The 10,447-nt window shown below is 45.5% G+C and overlaps 1 protein-coding gene across 5 annotated transcripts in view; it reads right to left on the reverse strand.

Annotated features, from left to right (window-relative positions):
- The window catches only part of LOC139762369 (uncharacterized), a 122,572-nt gene that overhangs the window by 41,840 nt on the left and 70,285 nt on the right, over positions 1-10,447 (reverse strand). The window lies entirely within an intron of this gene.

Here is a 10,447-nt window from a genome sequence, read left to right on the forward strand (position 1 = left end):
GCAAACTCTCAGACAACTGCCTTGAAGAGAAAAGTTTTTGACCTTCAAAACCAACATCTCTGTCATCTGAAGTCTGTCCTTTGAGCATGTGAGCATATCTACATAAAAGAGGAGAGTTTATCAAAATTAAAAATGAAAACCACCAATGGTGATCTGGAGGCCCACTAGAATCTGTCTTTCCTGAAGAAGGAATCCCCAAAGTCACACTAGGCAGATCTAGGCCACAGTGCTGACAAAGGTGGGAGATGAGTGTCAAACACCCTTACTTCCAACAAAAGGTTTCTATTGAAGGCTTAGGAAGAACCCACCTCTTTCACATCAATGTGCACTACAGCAGTTTCTCATGTTAAGCCAATAAACAGTTTCTAAACCCATCCAGGAGTTTCAAAAAGCCAGAGCAAAAAACAAAATATATATATACATTTTTTTTTTTTTGCTTTGTCGCTGTCTCCTGCAAAATATATATATAATATATAAATATAATGAGAGAGTATCATTAAATTTTAGGGAGAATAAAAAGATGTTCTGGAAGGAGGTAAATAAAGTGCGTAAGACAAGGGAGCAAATGGGAACTTCAGTGAAGGGCGCAAATGGGGAGGTGATAACAAGTAGTGGTGATGTGAGAAGGAGATGGAGTGAGTATTTTGAAGGTTTGTTGAATGTGTTTGATGATAGAGTGGCAGATATAGGGTGTTTTGGTCGAGGTGGTGTGCACAGTGAGAGGGTTAGGGAAAATGATTTGGTAAATAGAGAAGAGGTAGTAAAAGCTTTGCGGAAGATGAAAGCCGGCAAGGCAGCAGGTTTGGATGGTATTGCAGTGGAATTTATTAAAAAAGGGGGTGACTGTATTATTGACTGGTTGGTAAGGTTATTTAATGTATGTATGACTCATGGTGAGGTGCCTGAGGATTGGTGGAATGCGTGCATAGTGCCATTGTACAAAGGCAAAGGGGATAAGAGTGAGTGCTCAAATTTAAGTTTGTTGAGTATTCCTGGTAAATTATATGGGAGGGTATTGATTGAGAGGGTGAAGGCATGTACAGAGCATCAGATTGGGGAAGAGCAGTGTGGTTTCAGAAGTGGTAGAGGATGTGTGGATCAGGTGTTTGCTTTGAAGAATGTATGTGAGAAATACTTAGAAAAGCAAATGGATTTGTATGTAGCATTTATGGATCTGGAGAAGGCATATGATAGAGTGGATAGAGATGCTCTGTGGAAGGTATTAAGAATATATAGTGTGGGAGGCAAGTTGTTAGAAGCAGTGAAAAGTTTTTATCGAGGATGTAAGGCATGTGTGCGTGTAGGAAGAGAGGAAAGTGATTGGTTCTCAGTGAATGTAGGTTTGTGGCAGGGGTGTGTGATGTCTCCATGGTTGTTTAATTTGTTTATGGATGGGGTTGTTAGGGAGGTGAATGCAAGAGTTTTGGAAAGAGGGGCAAGTATGAAGTCTGTTGTGGATGAGAGAGCTTGGGAAGCGAGTCAGTTGTTGTTCGCTGATGATACAGCACTGGTGGCTGATTCATGTGAGAAACTGCAGAAGCTGGTGACTGAGTTTGGTAAAGTGTGTGAAAGAAGAAAGTTAAGAGTAAATGTGAATAAGAGCAAGGTTACTAGGTACAGTAGGGTTGAGGGTCAAGTCAATTGGGAGGAAAGTTTGAATGGAGAAAAACTGGAGGAAGTAAAGTGTTTTAGATATCTGGGAGTGGATCTGGCAGCGGATGGAACCATGGAAGCGGAAGTGGATCATAGGGTGGGGGAGGGGGCGAAAATCCTGGGAGCCTTGAAGAATGTGTGGAAGTCGAGAACATTATCTCGGAAAGCAAAAATGGGTATGTTTGAAGGAATAGTGGTTCCAACAATGTTGTATGGTTGCGAGGCGTTGGCTATGGATAGAGTTGTGCGCAGGAGGATGGATGTGCTGGAAATGAGATGTTTAAGGACAATGTGTGGTGTGAGGTGGTTTGATCGAGTAAGTAACGTCAGGGTAAGAGAGATATGTGGAAATAAAAAGAGCGTGGTTAAGAGAGCAGAAGAGGGTGTTTTGAAATGGTTTGGGCACATGGAGAGAATGAGTGAGGAAAGATTGACCAAGAGGATATATGTGTCGGAGGTGGAGGGAACGAGGAGAAGAGGGAGACCAAATTGGAGGTGGAAAGATGGAGTGAAAAAGATTTTGTGTGATTGGGGTCTGAATATGCAGGAGGGTGAAAGGAGGGCAAGGAATAGAGTGAATTGGATCGATGTGGTATACCGGGGTTGACGTGCTGTCAGTGGATTGAATCAGGGCATGTGAAGCGTCTGGGGTAAACCATGGCAAGCTGTGTAGGTATGTATATTTGCGTGTGTGGACGTATGTATATGCATGTTGTATGGGGGTGGGTTGGGCCATTTCTTTCGTCTGTTTCCTTGCGCTACCTCGCAAACGCGGGAGACAGCGACAAAAAAAAAAAAAAGAAAAAAAAAAAAAAAAAAAAAAAAAAAAATATATATATATATATATATATATATATATATATATATATTGGGATATTTATCCTAAACAGGTCCTGTCAAGTTAATACCAAATACCTGATAAGTGGGTCCTAGAAAAGCACTAAAATTTTAAGCAATAGCATTAGTAGCCTTAACCTTGTTATGAAAAAGCTAACGAAGAACTCCACAGACAAGGCTTCAATCACACTGGAGACAACAGATCCTTACAAAGGGACTAAAGAGTGTTTCAAGACCAAATAGTAGTCTTTGAGCAGGTCAAATATCTTGTAAAAAGTCATCTATTTGGAATTCTCCAAACCTTTGCCTGTAATAGCATTTGAAAAAATCCATGAAAAGATTGCCCAACACAAAAAGCCAAGGTGATCTAGAAAAATCTTGGCATTAACCAAGGTATATGGCATAAGTGGAGGAGTCTTTCACACTAAGATTGTTTGTTCCACTCTGAGTTCCTAAACCCCAAAAATCAACTCGTGTGAAAAGACCTTTTCCCAGAAGATGTACCAACACAAAGATAAATCTCCTGCTAATAATTTCAATCTGAGGATACAGTGTCTGTTCCAACTGCCCTGTGTCTAAAACTGAAGATAATGTGTTGGCAATAATGTACTGGTTCTGGCAGCAGAGAGACCTATCTAAGGTGTCATTCCTAAAGAAAAAATCCAATGTGAAAGCCTCCTTCCCAACATACATTTCTGTTGATACTGAATGTGATCTCTGTAGGGCATCTTCCGAAACACTGCATACCCTTACAGATAAGAGCCTCGGAGAGAACGACTTTTGGACTTTACCAAGGAAAACATCTTTTCCACTAACTCTACAAGATTTGCAAGGGATCTGCACAAACATTTGTTCATTAGGAAGCAGGCAGCCACAGTATTGTACACCCAGAGTAAATTTCTACACCATAGCCTCAAGATGTTCAGAGATGAAAAACCATAAGGACTACCTTCATTCAAGGGCTTGCACCCACATGACTGTCAAAAGAATGAAAGCCTCATCCTTGATTCACTGCACCCATCTACATAATGAGAAAAGTCCATGAAGGTTTCCAAGGTATTGTTTTTTGGATGTTCTCTACATCAGTCAAATAAACCAAGTATTTAATAAGTTCCTGGGGAAGTGCTGCTGAATGATCTATGCTTTCTGCAGGAAAACTTGATTCACCCAAAGAGTTCCATTCATGGCCTGGAGCCTTGCTATGTCATCACAAAGGGTTGCATAACTGACCTTCCCCTGAAGCTGCTTTTGTTGACACTGAGATACCAAGGTCTTGGTCCATGAGGAAATTGCAGTGTTACACAGTCCTGAGCTGTGTTCTTGAAAGTTCCAATCTATTCTAGCAATGTAAAGTTCCAGCAAGGAATTAAAAGGGACTTATGATAAAAGTCATTCTTGAAAATTGTTCAGGACTTGAACCCTTGTCTGCAACATTCTTCCACTGAAGCTGAAATCACCAACAATTCTTCATGATAAATTATCAATCTGGAGCACAATAGTCACGAATGAAGACTGAAATTTACTCAGGAAAAAAATCTGTGGCCTATGCATAAGGTTAACAAAATCACCATAATAACAGTTCTGTACATGACGCTAGTATCATTTTAGATGTATGGTGAGTTTTGTCCATTCTGTTGGTAGTGTTCCTGTTGTAAGAAGGGTTCTGTGCTTGCTGGTGGTACTGTTCCTGTTGTAAGGACAGTCCTGTGCATCCAGTGTTGTTGTTCCTCTTGTAAGCACAGTCACACGTATATACTGGTGGTGGTGTTCCTGCTGTAAGGGCAGTCCTATGCATGCTGGTGTTGTCCCCAGTATAAGGACAGTAATGTGCATGATGGCAGTGTTGTTCTTGATGGAAGCAGCGTTCTATGCAGGCTGCTCATTTTTCCTGCTAAAGTTGAGTTCTGTTCCTACCGATGATGTTGCTCCTGTTGAAGAAATGAGTTGTGTGCATGTAGGTGTTACTGGTTATTCTAGGGATCTTTGTGTATGTCAGTGATACTGTTCCGGCTGCAGGGAGATTTTTGTTCATCTTGGTGGTGTTCCTTTTATAAGGAGTTCTCTTCCTGCTGATGGTGTTGTTCCTGTTGTAAGGAGAATTCGGTGCATGCTGGTTGTGTTGTTCCTGTTGAAAGAAAAGTTCTGTTCATGTCAGTGGTGCTGATCCTGTTGCAAGGAGAGTTCTGAGCATGGTGGTGGTGTTCTTGCTGTAGGCATAGTCCTGTGCATCCTGAAGGTGCTGTTCTTGTTGTAATGCCACTCCCATACATGTTGAAGGTGCTGTTCCTGTGGTAAGGACATTCATGTACATGCTGAAGGTGCTATTCCTTTTGTAAGGACAGTCCTGTGCGTGCTGAAGGTGTTGTCCTTGTTGTAAGGTCAGTCCTCTGTATGCTGAAGGTAATTTTCCTGATGTAAAGACAATCTTATGCATGATGAAGGTGCTGTTCCTGTTGTAAGGACAGTCCTGTGCATGATGAAAGTGTTGTTCTTATTGTAAGGTTAGTCATGTGCATGATGAAGATGCTGTTCCCCCTGTAAGGACAGTCCTGCGCATGCTAGTGGTGATGTTCCTGTGGTAAGAATAATTTTGTGCATGCTAGTGTTGTTGTCCCTGTTTTAATAACAATTCTGTACATGCTGGTCATGTCATTCCATATTTAGGGTCAGTTCTGTGTATGCAGGTGGCGGTGTTCCTGCTTTAAGGTAGTTCTGTCTGTGCTAGAGGTATTCGCACTGTAATAAGTGTTCTTTCCATGCCAGTAGTGTTGATCCTTTTTGTCAGGTGGGTTATATGCTTGCTGGTGGTGGTGTAACTATTTTGTGGGCAGTTCTCTTTATGCTGGCGGTGCTGCTGCTACTATTCTAAGGGCAGTTCTGACCATGATGGCGGTGCTGTTTCGGTTGTAAGGAGCAGCTCTGTCTGGTGGTGTTCCTGTTATATGGGCAGTTCTCTGCATGCTGATGGTGTTATTCCTGATATAATGACCGTTCTGTTCATATGGGTGGTGTTGTTCTTATTGTAAGGACAAACCTGTGAAAACTGTTGGCACTGTTCCTGTTGTAAGGTCAGTCCTGTGAAAACTGTTGGCACTGTTCCTGTTGTAAGGTCAGTCCTGTGAAAACTGTTGGCACTGTTCCTGTTGTAAGGTCAGTCCTGTGAAAACTGTTGGCATTGTTCCTGTTGTAAGGTCAGTCCCTGTGAAAACTGTTGGCAATGTTCCTGTTGTAAGGTCAGCCCTGTGAAAACTGTTGGCAATGTTCCTGTTGTAAGGTCAGTCCTGCGAAAACTGTTGGCAATGTTCCTGTTGTAAGGTCAGTCCTGTGAAAACTGTTGGCAATGTTCCTGTTGTAAGGTCAGTCCTGTGAAAACTGTTGGCAATGTTCCTGTTGTAAGGTCAGTCCTGTTGGCATTGTTCCTGTTGTAAGGTCAGTCCGGTGGAAACTGTTTTTACTGTCCCTGTTGTGAGGACAGTCCTGTGCAGTTGTGAGGAGAGTCCTGTGAAAACTGTTGGCATTGTTTCTGTTGTAAGGACAGTCCTGTGCATGCTGGGGGAGGGGGGGGTGTTGTTGGAATGGGTCATGCGAGTGCTGGTGGCGTTGTTCCTTTTCGGTAAGACAAGTCCTCTGCATGCTGGTGGTGTTCCTGTTGCAAGGAAATTCACGTGGGTCCTGTTGTTGTTGTTCTTGTTGTAAGGAGAGTCATGTGCATGCAAACGGTGCTGTTCCTATTATACAGAGAGTTCTGCGCATGCTGATGGCATTGCTACTGTTGTGAGGAGGATTCGATTCATGCCGGTAGTGTTTTTCCTGTTGTAAGAAGAGTTCTGCGCATGACCGTGGTCTTGTTCTTGTGGCAAGAGTTCTCTGTAGGCTACTGGTCTTGTTCCTCTTGTATGAAGAGTTCTGTTCATGCCAGTTGTCTTGTTCCTATTGTAAGGAGAGTTTTTATGCTAGTGGTGGTGGTGTTTCGGCAATGCATCCAGTCCTATGCATGCTGCTACTGCTGTTGCAAGGTCGAATGAGTGGCCTGGTGCCAGAGCCTCCTGGCTCTGAGACAAAAGCATCCGGGGACCACTCCGGCAAAACTGGTGCCAGTTCATCGACTAGGAGCATACACAGGTATGAAGGTTATACCCCCTCTCACCAGGATGGGACGACTCTAGTTGTCAATGGCCATAGTCTTGAACCTGACCCCTTAAGTCAGGTCGAAAGCCAAGCCCCCATCGGTAACAAGTTTCGTAAAGTCATGCTCAAGAACTGGAACGACATGCTCCACGGGGTTCAACACACTTCAAGTCATGACCCAGTTCTGTCACTCACTCACGACTGCAACGGGGCAACACACACAAGGTCGTCCCCGTTGACACCCTCCCCAACTCATGTCATCGCCCAATCCCACCAGGTTCAGGAAAAAACACCAAAACGTTGAAAATGACTGCAGCAGAGGTGCTGAGCAGTCCTGCACCACAAGACAGCAAGGGTGGAGTCCTGGGAGAATTAAGGCACAGAATGGCACCGCAGGAGTGGGCAGAGTGCCAAGTCCCGTGTGCGTGTTTTCCCCACGTGCTAAGACGCCACCACCTCCCATCCCTTGACGTTACCCCCAACATTACCACCATCGACATCCATCACGCTACTCCCAGCATCATAATCTCCACCTATCACCCTACACCACGACCAACCTACCTCCCATCATGCCACCCCTCTTATGACCCAGCACACCGCCACACCACCACTCCCCATCATGCCACCTCCCATCATGACCCATCACCACACCGCCACAACACCACTTCCCATCATGCCACCCCCAATCATAACTCAATCGCAAAAGCACTCGGCCAACAGCTGCCGTCATGATCACGAACACCGTTTTCACTGATATGAGGTGCTTTGTCTTGCCTACAACCTCCCTCCCACCCCCAAATCAAGAAAGAAAGAAAAACGAGAAAGCCATCGCATTGGTCTTTACCTACTATACCTTACCTTCCTGCCCAAGAATCCCTATTAATTATAAAAATCATAAAATTGCACTTATTCCTTACACACACACACACTACGTGAACCAAAATACGAGTTGGTCACCTGGAAAGACTGCATCTATGGTATAAATATGAGGCCTTCAGTAACTACCATACATCTCTTTGAGTTATCACTACCTTAGTGGTGGCAAGTATGATAAACAAACAAACAAATCCACTGGCATACTGGCAAAGCTGTACCATTGTGAGTAGTCAATGAACTCACTCAAAAGATGTCCACAATTCACTGCTGTAGGAAGTAGCACTTCCTGGGGCTGCATGAGCATTGAAAATGAGTTAGCAAAATGAATTCAATCACGCAGTAATAATCTAATCGCTTTTTCATGAAAATCATTACTTCCGACATCCCACTAACCTTAATATATAAGGAACTCGAAGCAACATAAACACTTAATATATATAAAATCTTGCTGCGTGTAACAGCGTGTTGAAGATAAAATCAAACAGGTAAAGATTTTTTTTTTCATCGCTGAAGGTAGGGGGTGAAAGCCCCCCCACCACCCCCGTGTTATTCCATTCTAGAAGTCACATGGAGGGGAGATGACCTTTCAGTTGGGGGGAAACATTTAATACCCTACCTTACCTCACCACTGTATCCACCATCTGCTGCTCGAAATGTAAAATTTCAAAAAAAGAGCGACAGGTGGTGCTGTAGCCGTACCGTAGCCCCTAACCATGCTGTAGACGTAGCGCAGCCCCTAGCCATGCTGTAGCCGTAGCGTTGCCCCTAGCCAAGCTGTAGACGTAGCGTAGCCCCTAGCCATGGGTAGCCGTAGCGTAGCCCCTACCATGTTGTAACCGTAACGTAGCCCCTAGCCATGGGTAGCCGTAGCGTAGCTCCTAACCCTGCTGTAGCCATAGCGTAGCCCCTAGCCATGTTGTAGCCGTAGCGTAGCCCCTAGCCATGCTGTACCGATAGCGTAGCCCCTAGCCATGGTGTAGCCGTAGCGTAGCCCCTAGCTATGGTGTAGACGTAGCGTAGCCCCTAGCCATGGTGTAGCCGTAGCGTAGCCCCTAGCCATAATGTAGCCGTAGCGTAGCCCCTAACCATGGTGTAGACGTAGCGTAACCCCTACCATGGTGCAGACTGGCGGACACGACCGTGCGAGCGAGCGAGGGAGGGATAACCCTTGCGAAACGATGGCTTCCTCGTATCTTTCGTATTCATGGATGCCTGTCCGTCTTCCACGACCTGCCGTTTCTCCATCCACATTAAAACGAATAAAAACAGGAATGCTTGGTATGTATCACGCAATGAATAAATACATTTGTACCATTTCATCCATGTTTCCTTACACCTGCCTGATACTTTATGATGCCTCTGAAAGGCATACATGCGATACTGCTCAATGTCCCTAATCCCTGGTCTGTTAAAGTGCCCTTTTTGAGTACTACCCCCCCAACCCTCCTCCCCCTAAAATGAACATATGGGGGCGGGGGTGAAATTTGCCCTGGGTAAGGGATTCTGCCATACAATGACGACGACACTCTCGGTCCTTCCCTCCTCCTACCCCTGGATTATAACCATATAACTACCAGCAACATTACCTTTCTTCACTATACCCAGCACCATACAACCGCACGTTATTGCATGCCACAAAAAGAAGTGGCAAATGGCTTGATATCCGGACGGACGGACGGACACGGGAGAAAACCGGACATTTTACATGCCTGATGAGGGAGACACCAGAGGTAGTTTTCCCGATAAGACGTGTCAAATGCAAACGAGTCTATTATCTCACTCATATTTAGATACAGTCAGGGAGAGAGAGAGAGAGAGAGAGAGAGAGAGAGAGAGAGAGAGAGAGAGAGAGAGAGAGAGAGAGAGAGAGAGAGAGCACGTTCCTCCAACCCGACATCAGCAAGTGTGCACGCAGCATATAATTACATGAAGGATCCCCTGGTAATCTGCAGGATATCTTGGCAGCTTCACTGCTGATCTGTTCATGTATTTAAGCTGGTCTTGAGAAGCCAGCTCAAGCAACACAGTCACATGATATACGTCGTCGTGACGATCCAGGAAAGCTCAGAGACCGCGTGACGTTTACCGAGTGTGTTCGTAGCGTAGAACATCAAATATAACAAAAGACTACCGTGCGTGACAGATCTGTTACTCCATCTGTATCCACTGACCTCGTCCGCATTTAAATGGGGTGGTTCAGGTACCCAGAACCAAGCATCATTCGAGGGAATTCATTCTAGCAGAAGTGAGGTCCTTCACCCCAACCTGGCAGGCTGAGGCAGAGGGCAAGGACCCGCCCACTAACCTAGGGTACACACTTCCCTTACCAATGATGATGCCAGTGGTATACTTCCACGAGCTTCCTCGACTCTACGGAGAAAAGAGACTAGATCCATCAGCCAGTGACTGTATAGTCTCAAGGTGGACAGCTGCGCTGGGATTATATATGACCAAGAGAAGCGGGACCACCAAACAAGTGAGAGCCCACGAAACACTCCTGGGGAGAGAAGTGTAAACACCTTGGCACTGAGGAGAGCAAGAACCATGTGTGGCTTTGTTACAAGCCACACCAAGCGGCTCTCTACCCCACCACCACCATCTTACGTGAAGCACGTGGGACGCATCCATCTGCCAGGCTGCCACACCTCCCCCCCCCATCATCTTGTGAGAAGCAAGTGTGACGACGCATCTAACTGCTAGGCTAGGCTAGTCTGGTCTAAGCTAGGCTCCCCTCCACCTTGAGAGGCACATCCATCAGCCCCCCCCCCCCTTGTGAGACGCACGTGTGATGCATCCATCTGCCAGGCTGTCCCTGCCATCTTATGACGCATTCATCTGCCCCCTCCCCCTACCCCACCCTCCATCATCTTGTGAGACGCATGTATGGCGCATCCATCTGCCGGACTGCCCCCTACCATCTTGTGAGACGCACCCATCTGCCAGGCTGCCCCCT

This window comes from Panulirus ornatus, chromosome 43 (genome assembly GCF_036320965.1).
Source record: "Panulirus ornatus isolate Po-2019 chromosome 43, ASM3632096v1, whole genome shotgun sequence".
NCBI classification, from domain to species: domain Eukaryota; kingdom Metazoa; phylum Arthropoda; class Malacostraca; order Decapoda; family Palinuridae; genus Panulirus; species Panulirus ornatus.